This window comes from Lathyrus oleraceus, chromosome 2 (assembly GCF_024323335.1).
Source record: "Lathyrus oleraceus cultivar Zhongwan6 chromosome 2, CAAS_Psat_ZW6_1.0, whole genome shotgun sequence".
Lineage (NCBI taxonomy): Eukaryota > Viridiplantae > Streptophyta > Magnoliopsida > Fabales > Fabaceae > Lathyrus > Lathyrus oleraceus.
In genome coordinates, this window is record NC_066580.1 from 194,473,410 (window position 1) to 194,491,038 (window position 17,629).

A 17,629-nucleotide genomic window follows, 5' to 3' on the forward strand; every position below is an offset into this window, starting at 1 on the left:
AGTAACTGCATCCTGACAAGACTTTGTTCTACGACTGTCATTTCGTCAGAGATTCTCGCTCAGTCATCATCAACTGAAGCTTCAAATACATCGGATTCGGAATTGGTGGAGAAATGGTCATTATGTTCAATGTAGCCCTTTTCCAATATATATCACCAATTTCAAATTTATAAAGATCTATGGAGTCTTGCCATTTGCGGACTACCATTCTATCAAATAAATTTGAGCCTTTATCCAATTGTTTGCATTCTTATTTGTTTCTACTCACCAAATGTTTTACATGTTTTAATTGAGAAAATATCATTGTTTTAAACAAACAATTTTTTCATAAATTGTTTTTAAAACAAAGTGAACATTCACAATGATGAAAGGATACTTAAGAGATCCTCAGTGCTCTCCCAAGGGTGGTATGATTTCCAACACGGTAAGACATTTGTTCATATTCCTGGCATAAGTGTATCCTCTTCCTCCAGAATAGTATTGTGGTTAAATCCACCGAGTAGAGTGCTTGTTGAGGTTATTCACCTCCCCTCCCTTCAGCAGAGTAGTGCTCTTTCCTCCTCAGCAGATGTGTTCTCTTTGGAAGGTTCGGTATTTGGTGGTTGATCCCCAGAATTCCTTCATTTCCTCGGATAAATCCCCAGTAGAGTTGTTGGTGTGGTGGACTTTATATGTGATGATTCATCCCCTGCAGAGATATTGTTGTTTCCTGGTATCTCTGATTCCCGGCAGATTGGATACTCTCCGGTTATTCTGGATTTCTCTCTTGAGATGTAGTACCGGGTGGTTGATTCCTGGACCTGTGTGTGTTAGATACGTCTGTTTGTCAGCATTCATCAAACATAAATCACGCATATGCATGCGTAATTATAACATTCAGATATTCATGTTGCATTTCTTTGCCATATATCGTTGTTTGTTGTCTCCTGCTATTTGGTGATATATATCTCCCCAAGCAGATTGTGTGTGTCTGATCTCTCCATATAGAGTCATCCCCATAGGCAGAAAGTGTCTATCCTTTCTTCCACATTCCCCACTGAGATATATCCTCGTGGATGATGGTTGTTTCCGTTTCCTCCCAACACATATATTGGGATGGGTTTCCCTATTGAGTTATATCCTCATTAGGACGAGTTTTGATTCAGTTCGCCTCTTTGGTTCGATCCTAAATTGGCATCTTATGACTGTTTCCTTTGCTTCCCCGTGGTATAAATGAATAATTGCTCAGTACTTGGTAATCATTCATTTTGTCCCCGACGGAGTCTGTGGTTTTCTACCCTTATACCGGTAGTTGTAAACCCTATTTTCTCCCCTTTGCAGAGTTAACCTTTGGTTCATCATAATCGATGATGGTTACTCTTCCGTGGTTTCCTACCCAGTACCGGTAGGTGTAATCCCCTCATTGACGAGTATCTTCATCCAATATTCGGTGTTGATATTCCCTCTTTTGCCTGGATAATTGCCCTGATTATGCAATTTATCCCCAGCAAGTTATCTCTCGTTTACCCTGTTGTTGGTAACGATTGATTCTCTTCTGAATTGGTCATCATTATATACCTAGTTTCGGTATCCCGATGCCTTTTCTTTTCGGTCGATTCATCCTTTATTAACCCAGTAACCGGTTGTGGATAATCTTCCATGCGAGTATATTATCTACGTTCTGACGGTAATAGACAATATATCTCATGCACTCTTTGGTTGAAGCCTTATGTTCTTCCCCAGTCGAGTAAGATTCGTATTCCCTTTGCGGAGTCGAATATCCATCCTATAATCGAGTTTGCTTTTATCCCTCTTTTGGATGATGAGTGTCTTGGGAATATTCCCCAATTCACGCTTTGGTTGGTCACCTATTATATGCTCAGTAACCGGTATCCCTGGTGTTCCTTCCTTTCTGCTCCCTATTATGACTTTTGTCCCCTGTGGAGTCAGAGTTCCTGAGTTAAAATATACCTTTTTAGGTCTTCCTCAGATGTTTTGAAGTTTTGATATCTCTCACCCTTATACCGGTCTTAGATATTCATTTCTTCCTGAGCTTGTTGTATCTCTCACCCTTATACTGGTGTTCGGATCACATGTGTCTTTGAGCCTATTACCCAGTAACCGGTAATACCTCATTTCGCTACTTCCCTAGGAGAGTCTTTTAGACATCCCCAGCGAAGTCCCTTAGTGGATTGTTTTCGTCCGGATTTTTTTTATCCGAAGTATCCATTGCGGATAGTTTCGCTGTATTGGCATATTCCCCAATACATGCATCCTTGAGTCAGCTCGAGTCTTTCCAATGGATTTATTCCTTTTGAAGACTTTTTTCCCCAGCTTTGAGTCGTGACCTGCTCACGCAATTTCAGTCCTTTACTCCCCAGTAGAGTCTCTGCCCCATAGAATGAATTATTCATGGGAGTCATCGATTTCTTCTTAATCTTTACCGTTGTGGACACATTCCCCACAGGGTATTACCTGTTGCATACATACATCTGCATCATGAGGTCTCTTAGGGACCAAAATTCGTCTCTTTGTTATTACTTAAGCCCATTCTACCTCATCGAGACGAAGACTTTAACCTTCCCTTCTCCGGCTAGAATGACCTTAAATAGGGGCATATGTAAGACCCTAATTTTGTCCCTAAGATCCTTCATGGCATCATAACATTACATTGCATAGCCTCAAGGATCATTGAGCATCTTGGCTCCCTTTCCCTTTGGGTTGGGATCTCTTGTGAGTGGTTTGAGATCACCAAGCATGCTTGAATTGTATATCATTGCTTTTCTTGTTTTATTTACTAACCAAAAGCACAAAAATATGTCACTAACATCTTTTGTTTGTAGCTTAAGCAATCACCAGGTCAAGAGCTTCAAGAAGATCCTTTGTGCAAGAGATGAGGTATTTTTTTGGGATGAGGATCACATGATTATTATAAGGAGCTTACATGAGCTAGGGTTTCATTTTGAAGCCATTTCACCAAGTGGTAGAGGCTCAAGTTAATCAAGACATTTCAAGGTCATCTGAGGACCAAAAGTCAAATGTGCAGTCAACTGAGGGCTATGAGGTGGGGAAATGAGTTGAGACACCTCAATCATGTTCAAATGGGGTCTATTCATCATTCTAAACATCCATCTTGAAGATTCAAAAGTCATGGCAAAAGTTACTAAAAATGGAAAATGACCTATAATTCAAAGTTTCCAAATTTGGCAAGTTTTGGTCCACTTTCAACTTGACTTGTCAATGTCAAAGAAGTTTCAAATGGATTTTTGGTGAACATGAAAGTTGTAGATTGTTGTCTCCCCTTTCCCAAAAGTCCTAATTCATGTCCATATGATGAATGGTTGAGAAGTTATGGTCATTTGATCACAAAGTGTGCATGGAAATTCAAAATGGCATAACTTTTGATGTAATGCTTCAAATTGGTTCATTCTTTTTGCAAAGTGCTTCTCATGTTCAAGGCATCTAAAAGTAACATCATTTGGCTCAATTGTGCAAAGGAATCATGGTCAAATGTTCATTATTTCACACATGTTCATTTTAAAGTAAATCTTCACCATTCATTTTTGGCTTGAGATGTAAGAAAAATAATCCTCAAATCCTGACCCTTGGTTGTTATTGAGTGAATTAAAGCCCTAGCATGGGAGATCACACGTGCATTATGGCCATGGAAGCTTAATTTTCATTTTTTGCAATTGGCTTCATAACTCACTAATCATGATTAGTACAAGGCTAATGTGGTTATCAGTGTCATTAACAAAGAATATAAATAGGAAAACCCTAATCATAACTGCCATAACAACCATTTTCAGATCTAGAATTCAAGAGTCTCTCCAAAACATTTCTCTCAATCGAATTTGATTTTTCTACACATAAGCCTCAAATATTATTACATATTCTTGATCCGCGTGCTTCACTGATCAAGAATCATCCATTGTTTGGTGCAACTCATCAAGAAATCGTGCAGCTCAAGTGCTTCATCATGTGGATCGGATTTGGAAATTAAGGAGCATCCAAGAGGTTTCAGCCATTGATTCTTGCTCAAAGCTTCAAAGGAAGTTCAAGGAGGTTGATCTGGAGCAGTAGAGCTTGAGAGATCGCGGTTTCAGAGGTCTTCATTTCCAGGTGATGCAATTTCCGATCTCTCCTTTCGTTTCCCTCCATTTTCTTTTTATATTTCAATTATTTTGGTCAGTTTGATTAATTCATAAAAAATGCAAAAATGATCCAAATGAGTCCCAATTTTTTTTCATAGTTTTGTATTGGTGTCTACTTTTTTATGGTTCTAAATTCATGAATTGTTGATGTCTGGATTTTTAGATGGGAGTTTTTGAATTGATGTTGTGCCAAATTGACCTAGTGCATTCAATGTATTGTGAAATCCTCATTTTTTAGCCATTCGATCCACTCTTTTGCATACATGACATTCATACATGACATGAATTATTGGTCACTAGTTTGGATTTTTTCTCACATGTTATTATCGCATACGCGAAAAACAACCGGCGGGAAAAGACACAGAGCCGCCACCGTGCGTTATTTATCCCAAAGGAGGGAAAGGAAATGCTCAAAGTAAACCTGGAAAGGAAATGGTCTTACGACCAGAGATTGCAAGGATCGGGAGTCGGTTACGCAAGGGGAAGGTATTAGCACCCCCTCACGCCCATCGTACTCGACGGGATCCACGCTCAGAAGAATAGAGTAAGGTTGCTAAATAACTGCTCAAAAACTGCACAAGACTAGAATAGAACACAGATGAAAGAAGACGGAGGAAGGGGACTCGGCAGGATGTCGCATCCTGGGCCTACGTAGTTTGTCAGAAACAAACATCAGAGTCGACGTAGTTCGGGGAAATGGGGAATGTGCTCGCTAGGACCTCGCATCCTATGCATACGTATCTTCTCTAACCACAGTAAGAATCAGAGCACCCGTAGCTCGGCTAACGCACGCCGAAACAAAACGCTAAACCAAAGACGCTGAGACGTCAGAGCAAACACACAACTGTAAACGGAATGCCAATCGCTGGTCTTACATTCAACTCCACAAAAGAAACAGGAAACTGAAGGCCAATAGCTGGACTTACATCAGACTCCGAACACACACACAACGCAGAAGGGTTGAAAAAGAAAAAGGGTGCCCGGAGAGATCAGCTCAATCTCCTGCCTACGTACCTTATCTGGTATGAGGATCAGGGCGACGTAGTTCCCCTTAACAGGGAAAAACTTTATCCTAACCAGAGACTAGGGAGATAACAACTAAAAATGGAGACTACGACTCGAGCCTAGAAGTTGTCATGCAAACGATCCCTAAGTTGAGGTCTCTAATCAGAACCTAACTCGCACAGGAAGCAAGCTAGCCTAAACAGCAAGTAAACAAACACAGGTGAACATGTATCACACGGTATATGCAAACAAGCGACTCATACAAGGCTGGGCTTTAGTCAAGGGGTCATATCAACCTCGACAAACAAGGCAATACTAGAAGGGTATCTGAGAGCTCTTAACCACTGACATTAACCGTCAGGGTGAGCAGATGAAAGGTAATGAGGGTAAGACCTCATAGCTCTTAACCCGGGCCTGGGTGAGCTTGAATCAATGAAAACGTGGGGATCCAGAATGAGGGACCCTACTCCACTTGACTGACTCTATATACAAGGATCTTTGGTTAGGTTCAAGAGCCTCAGCACGTAGTGCGAGCATAATGAACGACTCAAACGATTAATAGGGGATTGATTGCTAATCCCTTTTATCTATCAATTGCCTCTTCACTTAGGAGGACTTGAAGTACATGGCACAAATATAAACAATCACAGTCATTGCCTCTTAAGGAGGACTTCAACCAAATGCCTGCCAAAAGAAACGACAAGGCTTCCAGACTACATGGAGTTAGAGGATGATTACCTAAGTGGTATGCCAACCACAAGCAAAGAAAAGCTCAAGCAATGAGCTAAAGCGACTAATGTACTTGTACAAAAGTCAAACAAGTCAATATTCACATCCAGATAAACCAAACAGTCAACAACAGTGTTATAACCAATATGCACACAAGGCAAGTCAACAACTCAAGTGAGTTCATCACCAAGGGACCTACAACACAATAAGGGTTAGTGGACAAAACAAATTTGCATCTAAAGTCATAAGATTGCATCAACCACTAGAGCTAATAGCTTGAACCTGAAATACACAGCTCAAAAGATGAGTACAAACCACTAGTACCAAGACTAGGGTCAAAGGCAAAGCAAAAGGTCAAAACAGAAGTTGATATTCAACATGAAGCACATTTATTCAAGTAAGAACATGTCCTAAAAAGGACCAGACTCAAATCCTAAGGCAAATCCATCTAATGATCTTGCTAAGGCAAAGGCACACAATGGTGTTCACAATTGGACATTCAAAATGAGAAAATGCACATTAAATCAGAAACACATCCAATGATCATGAAATTTTTTTATGTGACATTAACAGGTTAAACACAAGCATCATGCAAACAATTGGAATCATAGGAGATCAATTGGCATGTCAATGAAAATGAACAAGATCAACATCAAAATGTGTGACACACATTGTCACACCATACATTCATGTGTCTAAAACAGAAATGAAAAAAGATAAAAATACCAAACCAAATCTCAAAAATCACACAACATGTTAGGAATGAGCATGTTAAATTTCAAGTTGATTGGATCAAGAATGAGTATTTCACCATTAATTGAATGAAGCATGGTAGATTTGCATATATGTTCAATCATCAATTCACAATCCAAAATCCATAAACAATAAAATCAGGAAATTCATGCCACAAAATAATAGACATTCAAATGATCATGTAGGAAAAAATCTCATTCAATTTGGATTTGTTTTTAATTTGTTATGATTTTTTGAAATAGATGAAATAAAATGAAATAAATGTGAACCATGGAAATAGTATAAAATGAAATGAAAAGCTAGAAATGCATCATGGAGGATTGATCTCAGGTTTGCAATGTCACAAGAAGCGCTTCAGAAAAAAATGAATTGGAATAAAGGAAAGTGCTAATGCCAAGGTTCGAACCAGCGTTTCAGTGGTTCCAGGAGCGCTCACATAAAATGCCATTGAAAAATCAAAACAACATTTGCCAAGAATCGAACTGGCGTGCCAGTGGTTACCAAGCGCGTTACACTAAACGCTGTCGTTTTGGCCAAGGCAAGGAAAATCAAACAAAAGAAACTCCAACGTCGTGCCTGGGAATCGAACGCGAGACCTGTAAGTCACATGCGCGCAATCCCTAAGCTGCACCAGATGACCGGAAGCACTGTTCCGATCATCTTCTCTGATCCATTTACGGCGAGGCTTCATGAGCATTCAAATTTTTTTTGCAGAATTTTGCGTATGATACATCATTATAAAGCTTATTCAACGAGGAGCACAAATCTAACAACATCTAAGCCTAATTCTCAATAATAAACGCGAATCGAAGGAAAGAAAAATCATGCATCAAACTTGAAATCCATATATCTCATGCAATACTTATCCAAATTCGATGAAATTTCCATCAGAATTCTCAGTGTTCAAAGATCTATCTAAACATGTCAACAAAATGAAGAACTAAGGTGATCGAATTTCCAACCTCTTGAAGAACAGTGAGTTGATTCTGTGGATTCAAGGCCTCAAAAGTGTCCAGATCTCTTCTATGAACCTTGTTATGAAGCTTTGTACACGAATTGGCTCTTGAACTGTCCTGGATCTAGCTGAACTTCAAACCTCCATGTTCATGTTCATGAGCTCAACTTGCTTGATTCTTGATGGAATTCTTCAAACCACAGCTCAATTCCTACTCAATGATACTCCATTAACACAATTATGCAATAAAATTCAGGTGTTGTGTGAAGAATTTTCAAATTTGAGATGAGAGCAAAAATGGAGGGAAATGTGATTCTAGATCTAGAACTTGTAAGAATGAAAAATTCTGTTACAATTAGGCTTTTATATGACAGGTTAATCACTTTGCTAATGGTAATTAGGCATGGCTAATGAAAGTTTAATGAAAAATGAGGTGTGTGACAAAATTGCAAAATTCACCTTATGCATGGCAAAATGGACGTGAACAGTACACATGCATGGTTCAATTACACTTAAAATCAACTTATGAACATGATGGAATGATCAAACAGCTTGTAGCATCAACCAATTTCAAATTCTTCATTTTCCCTCCAAAAAGCACATGCATGGCCAAATGATCATGTGATATTATTTCATGCAATGCAATGATGGATTTGGAAAATATTGGTCATGAGAAGCAATATGCAAAAAGAGTGACTTAAATTGGAGTTTTGGATCAAAAGTTATGGCACTTTGAAGTTTCATGCACACTTGGTAATCATTTGCTCATAACTCCTCAACCATTCATCAGATGCTCATGATCTTGGACTTTTTGGAAATGGGAGAGAAAGATCTTCAACTTTCATGTTGGACAAAATTTCATTTGAAGCTTCTTTGATGTTGGAAAGTCAAGTTGAATGTGGTCCAAAAACTTGCCATTTTTGGAAACTTGAAATTACAGGTCATTTTCCATTTTTGGAAACTTTTGATCTGACTTCAAAACCTTCAAGGTAGATGTTTGATATGATGAATAACCCTCTTTTGGGCATGAATGAAGTGTTTCAAACCATTTCTCCACCTCCTAGCCCTCAGTTTGACTTTCAATTGACTTTTATGGGCCCTAGATGACCTGGAAATGCACTGATGACTTTGAGCCTCTAACACTTGGCAAAGTAGCTTCAAAATGAACCTTGGCTCATATAAGCTCTTCAAAATAATCATGTGGCCTTCATCTCAAGGAAAAACTTGCTCCTTTACACTGAGGAATTCTCTTGATGCTAGTGCTGACTGCCAAGATGCAATGCAATATGTAATGTTAATGACCTAAAAAATGAAATGAATGCATGAATGGGGGGTGAAAATTTGAGGTACTACAGCTGCCCCTATTCAATCAACTAAGAACCCGAACGGATGAGAGCAACGGCTGTCAGACCTTCAAGGTACACAGGGATTGAATACCAAAAGAACCTGGAATTTGCACTCTGTGGGGGATGAATCAAAGAAACGAGGCTATCCACCAATGGCGGCTTCCACTGGGGATTCGATATTTATCAAAGAAAGAAACCACGACCATACATCAACAGACGAATGGGAGAAAGAAACCACGACTAGACATCAACAGATGAATGGGAATGAGAAACCACGACCAGACATCACCAGATGAATGGGAAGAGAAACCACGACCAGACATCAACAGATGAACGGGAAGAGAGAAACCACGACCAGACATCAACAGATGAATGGGAAGAGAGAAACCACGACCAGACATCAACAGATGAATGGGAAGAGAGAAACCACGACCAAATATCAACAGATGAATGGGAAAAGAAAAACCACGACCAGACGTCAACGGACGAATGGGAAGAGAAACCACGACCAGACGTCAACGGACGAATGGGAAGAGAAACCACGACCAGACGTCAACGGACGAATGGGAAGAGAGAAACCACGACCAGACGTCAACAGATGAATGGGAAAAGAAACCACGACCAGACATCAACAGATGAATGGGAAGAGAAACCACGACCAGACATCAACAGATGAATGGGAAGAGAAACCACGACCAGACGTTAACGGACGAATGTGAAGAGAGAAACCACAACCAGACGTCAACGGACGAATGAGAAGAGAAACCACGACCAGACATCAACAAATGAATGGGAAAAGAAACCACGACCAGACATCCACCGATGACTGGTGTAGCACCTTAAATTTGCACCCTACCTTTTGTACATTCATTTCACATTAGGTCATTATCATAACATAGGCCACTGCATAACATTGCATTGTCCATTTGCCCAAGTGCAAGTTCAACTGACAAATTAGGTCAAACTGGTCAGGAGGTCAGTCAATCAAGCAGGCAAGTGCAATGTCCATTGAGACAAATCCCTAGGGTTGGTTTATCAAGTTCATATGGTCCAAGGATCATTTTGAAGTGATTTGGCCAAAGATTGGATGGTCAAAGCTCAACAGTCAAGCTGAATTTCTTCAGAAACCCTAGAAAGTCAACTGTGGTCAACTGTGCCTGATTTTATGAATTGGAAGGTGTGAGATGGTTTGAAAGGCCTCATTCATGTCCATATAAGTCTCATTTGACATATCAAAGACCAAGGTTGAAGATTTGGAGGTCAGACAAAAAGTTTCCAAAAATAGCAGGTGACCTGTAATTTCAACTGCCCAAAATGGAAAGTTTTTCTCCTCAAAATTACTTCATCATAAAAGCTTCAAATGGAATTTTGTCCAACATGAAAGTTGAAGATCTTGATCTCACCATTCCAAAAAGTCCAAGAACTTGAAATTCCCATGTGTGGTTGGCAAGATATGGTCCATTCATTTTCCAAAAATGCCCAAAATCAAAGTGGCATAACTTTCACATGGAATGGCCAAATTGGTTGATTTTTCTTTGAGCAAACCACATTTCATATGATCTTTCATGGTGCATAATCACATTTCATCAAAAACTCTCATAGCAAAATGGCATTTTTTAAGTGAACACATTTGCATTTTTGGTATGACATAGTGATTTTGTGAATTACATGGCCTATGCACATGGGACTTTTTCCAACACATCATAAATGGTATTTAGAACTTGCTTGAACCAAGTTTAGACTGATATATTGACTGGTTTAAAGAAGGGCATTTTGGCCACTTTGATTGAAAATGCACATTATGCTAATCACTTCCATTTGCTTAATCTTGATTAAATTGTGGATTAGTGTGAGGTATAAGAGCCTAATTGTAACAGAATGTCATAATCACATTCCATTTTTTCAGATCCAAAGCAAAATCTCACACATTCTCTCAACTTTTTCACACATTGCACATTCACTTTTTTCACCAATTCATCAATAATTCATCAATACATGTGCATTTTCTTGGTTGAATCTTCATCTACAGGTGTAGTAGGAGTGCTGTTTGAAGGAATTGGAGCAAGATTCGTGCCAAAACCACAACTGTCCAAGCTTGCTCAAGTGCATAACAGTTGGAGAAATCTTCTATATGGAGCATTGCTGAGCTGAAATTTCACCTTCACTCCACTTCTACATCATCATAGAGTAACTGTTTTGGCCATTGGAGATCAAAGAGTCACGAATTCCACAGCTGCCATCATCAAAGGTTGGAATTCGATTCTCACCTTTCTCAAAATCATGATATGGTTCTTGTAGAGTGTAGTTAGGAGAGTGCAATGCAAGTTGTAGAATTAAGATTCATCAAGATTTGAGAGAGAAATCGTGAGTTGAAGTTTTGATGTAAAATCTTTTTTCGCTCGATCCGTTCAGCACAGTAGGAATTGGACAATTTCATGATGATATTATTGATGTACTAGCTTAGACGAGTCTATCCATATGCCATTTGACAATTTTGGTTGCAATTTGTTCATGGCGAATTCTGGACTCAAGAACAAGGAAGAACATGGAAATTCTGGGCAAATCCCGCGTTTTGATCCATTTTCTGGTGTTTCCATTCGAATTACATGTTTCCCGCTCGAGCGAACGAATAGAAACGCGCCACCACATTAAGTTAAGCGCTGCGTTTTGGCCCTGGCAGAGGAAAATTACAAAATTGCCACGCCTGTTAATTAATTCATTTCATAATTTAAATAATTATTTCATTTTCACCAAAACTTCAAAAAACCAAAACTAATTCAATTTTAATCCAATTTGAGTGGGATTTTTTTTGTTGAGCTCTAAATTCCATCTAGTTTTTTATAGGCATGGTAGTCCAAGTTGTGCTTGGTGAATTTTTGACTTTTGTCTAGTGGTCTTGACATGTATACCTTTTGTGTATGTTTCATCATTTTAATCACAAAATAATCATGCATTATCCAAATTGAATGAAATTTCACATGCTTGTTCTTGACTCTCTTCTGGTGATTTTGGTGTATAGTTTGTGAATTTTGGATTTATGGTTTGCAAGATATGATGTGTGCAAGTTGAGTGTGACAATGTGTGTCACACTAGGTTAGGTCAACTTCATGATTTTATTGCCATGCCTATGCTTTGCCAATTGCTTTCAAATTTTGCATGTGATGTCTTGTATATGTCTAGTTTCACCATGATTTTTTGTAAGATTTGTTGAGCTATTTTCTGTTTGATTGGGATTTTTGCTTGCTGTTTAGTCATTTTAGGGCTTTGCTTGAGTGATTGACTTCCATGTCTTGTGAAATGCTCATACCTTATCATATGAAGATGAAATTTGATGGAGTGATTCATAACATGTTTAATGTGATTTTGGATTTGGTCCCATTCATTTCTCATTTGTTTTCACTGTTTTATGATTAATGGAAGTTGATGCTTGTTTTGATGCCTTGTATTGGCTTGTTTGAATTTGTCTTAACTTTCTGATTTTCATTGACCTACTTCCTATTGTCCAAATGGCATGAAATTTGATATGAAGCTCATTGAATATGTTCTGTTTAGACATGAATTTTTGTGGAATTTATTGAGCTGTTTTGATATTTGTTTGATTGAGATCATTCTGTTTGTTCATATGTGGTTCACATTTGCCTAGTTGGACTTAAATTGTGCATGAAATTAATTTGGTGCATAGTTTTGATGTGAGACCAATTGGATTCTCTTTGTAATTGATTAATCTTGATTTTGATCATGTTTCACTTGCTGTTTTGATTTTTTTCCCTCCTGTTGACCCTAGGCTTGTCCTAGTGGTCTTGTATCTCATGTTTGAATGTGATTTTCAGGTTAAGAAGCAAAATGCCTTAAGGAGGTTGACACATTTGATTGAGTTGTCTCTCTTTTGATATGAAACTAACTTGGTTTATTTTGTAGGATGCTTGACTCATTTGAGTTGATTGTGCCTTGCACATTGCATTGTTTGGTTGTACAGTTTAACTATTGACTTTTGTTGTTTACTGTTGGTTTGTCTGTATACTGATCATATTGGATTGATTTCAGGTACCATAGTTGCTTATAGTTCTTTGAGAACTTTGCATTGCTTTGCTTGATAGCATTTGCATTGAGGTAGACCCTCTTGTCTCCATGTAGTCTGGAAGACCTGGCTTGTTACTTGGCCAGGCACCTGTCTGAAGTCCTCCTTAAGAGGCAATGCTTGTGATTGTTTATATTTGTCCCCAAGCAGGTAAAGACCTTTTGATAAGGCAATTGGCAGAACCCAAGGGATGTGCAATCCATCCCCTGCTATTCTTGTTGAGTCATCCCTCTGCTCACACAACTGGTGTTGATGCATTGGGATACAAACCCAAGATCTTGTACAGTGTACAGTTGTGTCAGTGTCTAAGTGTAGAAGGGTTCCCACTTTCTGGACCCACACTTCTTTGTCTATAGCTCTCCCCGGCCAGGGATAAGAGCTGTGAAGTCTTATCTTCACTCACCTTTCATCTGCTTCACCTTAGCCCCTCAATGGCAAGGCTAAGAGCAAAACTCACCCTGTACAGTTGGCTTGCCTTTGCAGCCTTACCCCTTGTTTGAGCCTCACTTGTGTGCATATAGTGTGTGCTGTTTGTGATCGATTGTTTACTATTGCTTGTGCTTTAGGATAGGCTTGCTCCCTGTGCAAGTTAGCTAGAAACCTTGACTTAGGGATGATTTTGCATGATAACATCTAGGCTCGAGTCGTAGTCTCCCTAGTTGTGTCTCCCTCTGTTATCTGGTTAGGCTAGTCCTATATCCCTGCGTAGGGGAACTACATCGCCCTGATCCTCATACCAGATGAGGTACGTAGGCAGGAGATTGAGCTGATCTCTCTGGGCAACCTTTGTGTCTTTTGCTTTGTCCCTTTTGTGTGTGTAGTTGTGTGCTTGAAAGCTGATGTAAGTCCATCGAGTGGCATTCGGGTTCCAGTGTGGGTTTGTTCGGTTCGGATGCTGATGTAAGTCCAGTGATTGGCATTCGGGCTCCACGTTTGCCTCTTTGTGTGTGTTTTGGTTCGGGCGTTGATATAAGTCCAATGATTGGCATTCGGGTCCCATGTTTGCCCGTGTTTGTTTTGTGTTGTTTGGCATGCGTGAGCCGAGCTACGAATGCTCTGATTCTTCTTCGTCCAAGAAGATACGTATGCATAGGATGCGACATCCTAGCGAGCATGTGTCGTTTCCCCAGTCCGAACTACTTCGACTCTGATGTCTATGCTTGATAGACTAAGTAGGCCCAGGATGCGATATCCTGCCGAGTCAGCTTCAGTCTGTTTTCTTGTGTCTCTTTCAGCCAGTGTGTGTGAGTGTGAGCAGTGTTTTTAGTAACCATTTTCCTTCCTTTTGTGCGTGGATCCCGTCGAGTACGACGGATGCGTAGGGGTGCTAATACCTTCTCTTCGCATAACCGACTCCCGATCCCATTCTCTTTGGTCGCGAGACCATGCTTTTTCCAGGTTTACTCTGAGCGTTTCCTTTCCCTCTTTTGGGATAAATAACGCACGGTGGCGGCTCTGTTGTTCTTGTTTTCCCGTCGGTTTTTCGCGTAATGCGACAACTGGGAAAAACTCGATTGTTTATCGACACCAAACAATGATGTGTACAGACACCAAAGAAAGGACACACACGGGTGTCAGCACGACACTCACCCGTATCGCAAGGATGACATCTACATATGTCAAAACAAGGCAGACACTTGTCGGGGACTACGTTGGGGAGATAATCATGCTTTCCTCTCTAGACGGGCGAGGAAATAAACCTCTCTAGGGATTGTCCATTCTGAATGCTGTCAAGAGCAACCGCTGCAAACGTGTAATTCGGATGTTGAAAAATGATCCGCCTCTGCTGGGGATATGATCCAATCTGGCTTAACACATGTATGCATATGTTTGGATTTTCTATGGTGTAATGCTCCATATTGAATGGAAATGCTACGCGATTTGAGGATGCAAATGCAAATCATGATTACTATATGCAAGATGCAAAGGACGAAAACTCCTGCTGGGAAAAGCACATAATCGCTTTGATGAGCGCCCGATCCTGATTCGATCCTCCAACTCTGTGGGGACACGCAACAATTCTGCTGCGGATACTTGCTGATCTGACATTCTTGGAACGGCAGAGAAACCAACTCAACTGGGGAGTCATCTGTTGGAAAAACACCAACCTTCCAATCATGCTGGGGAAATAGCACTGCTGCTGGGGAGAGGATAATCTTCACTGGGGAAGACCTCCACTGAACCCGATCCACTTGGGGATTCCGCTGGGGAAAACAAACAAAGCCCACCTCCGCTGGGGAAATAACAACTTTCAGACTTTCTAGGGAAAAACACTCTCAACCCTATTGGGGATTACAGCAAACTTCAGACCTGGTTGCTGAGGAACAAACTACCCACAGACACCTCTGCTGGGGAAAAAGCAACCTTCAGACTCTCTGGGAAACTAACAATCCTCAGACTTGCTGGGGAATGACATTCTCAACCCTGCTGGGGATTACAGCGAACTCCAGACCTGCTGAGGAAACACTGATCTCGAAACTGTTGGGGAGACAAGTTCTGAACTTGCTTTGGACAACCTAACTCCTCACACTACTGGACAGTGTTAAAACACCTTTGAACAAACTGTGGCTCACCTGCTTTATCCCGCAATCAAAGACCGTAACCTTCAAAACAGCAAGACATACATGCCCCAGGGGATTGTATGGACAAGATGTACTCAAGTGTACTCAACATTTCAAAGTGATTTTCAAATGTTTTATCTTTCTGCATGTCATTGTCTAGCTTTCATGTTTTTAGATGCAATATTTATCAAACATTCGGACGTTTTTGCAAACAAAACAGTAAAATAAAAACAAAAGAGCAATTTGACTGAATAACGACTTTTATTGATTGAAAATGGCCTATAAAGGCAGATACATCAGGAAGCAATTCCTAGAAAGAGGTAATTGCGCCAAAAAAGGAAATAAACTATCCTATTGGCAATGTGAACACGGCATCCACTATTTTCCAATTCTATTATGACTCGTATATCCTCAATTTTCTCCCAAATTCCTTGCTTTCTGAGAAGAACGATTGGACCGATCACATCCTTCGAGATGGTAGACACTGAAGCGCGATGAAGTACAGATAACTCAGATTGTAGTGTTCGCTTTAATCCCTCTGTTGCCTGGATCGCCATTTCAGGTTTTCAATCCACCGGGATACCCATTTTTGCCTAAGCCGCCTTTGCAGGTTTTCGACTTACCGGGTGTACATATTCTTTTTTATTCTTTATCCCTAACTTTTGCCCGAACCTTTTCTCTTTTTTCTTGTTTTGGTTCGCCGGGATGCCCTTTTTTGCCTGGACTCTTTTATTCTTTTCGTCCAGCGGGTCAATTTATGCGAAGTATTTTTTGACTACATCTGAGTTCATAGGGGATGGAAAATCTTCACCATCCATAGTTGTAAGCATCAAGGCTCCACCAGAGAAGACCTTCTTAACAACATATGGACCTTCATAATTCGGAGTCCACTTGCCCCTGTTATCTGTACCGGGAGGAAGGATCCTCTTCAAAACTAAATCACCTGTCTGATAGCTTCGAGGATGCACTTTCTGATCAACGGCTTTCTTCATCCTTCTCTGATACAGTTGCCCATGGCACACAGCTGCTAATCGCTTCTCTTCGATAAGGCTTAACTCATTGAACCTTGTCCGGATCCACTCAGCTTCGTCTAGCTTGACATCCAGCAGGACTATTAGAGAAGGAATCTCCACTTCAACAGGTAGGACTGCCTCCATACCATATACAAGGGAGTAAGGGGTTACCCCGGTCGACGTACGTACTGAGGTACGGTACCCATGCAAAGCGAAAGGCAACATCTCATGCCAATCCTTATACGTCACGACCATCTTTTGCACAATCTTCTTAATGTTCTTGTTTGCCGCCTCTACAGCACCATTCATCTTTGGTCTGTAAGGAGAAGAATTGTGGTGTTCGATCTTAAAGTCCTTGCAGAGCTCTTTCATCATCCTGTTATTGAGATTCTAACCATTATCAGTGATGATTCTCTCGGGAACCCCATACCGACAGATAATTTCCTTCTTAATGAATCGGGCAACCACTTGCTTGGTAACATTAGCATAGGAAGCTACTTCCACCCACTTGGTGAAGTAATCAATCGCGACCAGGATGAAGCGATGTCCATTAGAAGCAGTAGGTTCAATCTTCCCAATCATATCGATGCCCCACATCGCGAATGGCCAAGGCGAATTCATAACATTCAGAGGGCTTGGTGGTACATGCACTTTATCTGCATAAATCTGACATTTGTGGCATTTCCGAGCGTATTTGAAATAATCGGATTCCATGGTTATCCAGTAATAACCGACTCTTAACAACTTCATGGCCATTGCATGACCACCAGCATGGGTACCAAAAGATCCCTCGTGTACTTCTTGCATCAACATGTCTGCTTCGTGTCTATCCACGCATCTGAGCAGAACCATGACAAAGTTCCTCTTGTACAACACATCATCCTGATTCAAATAAAAGCTTCCAGCTAGCCTTCTCAGGGTCTTCTTGTCATTCTTTCACGCTCCTTCAGGATACTCCTTGCTTTTGAGGAAATTCTTAATATCAAAGAACCACAGCTTCTCATCAACAACAGACTCGGCTGCAAACACATACGCAGGCCTCTCGAGTCGATTCAC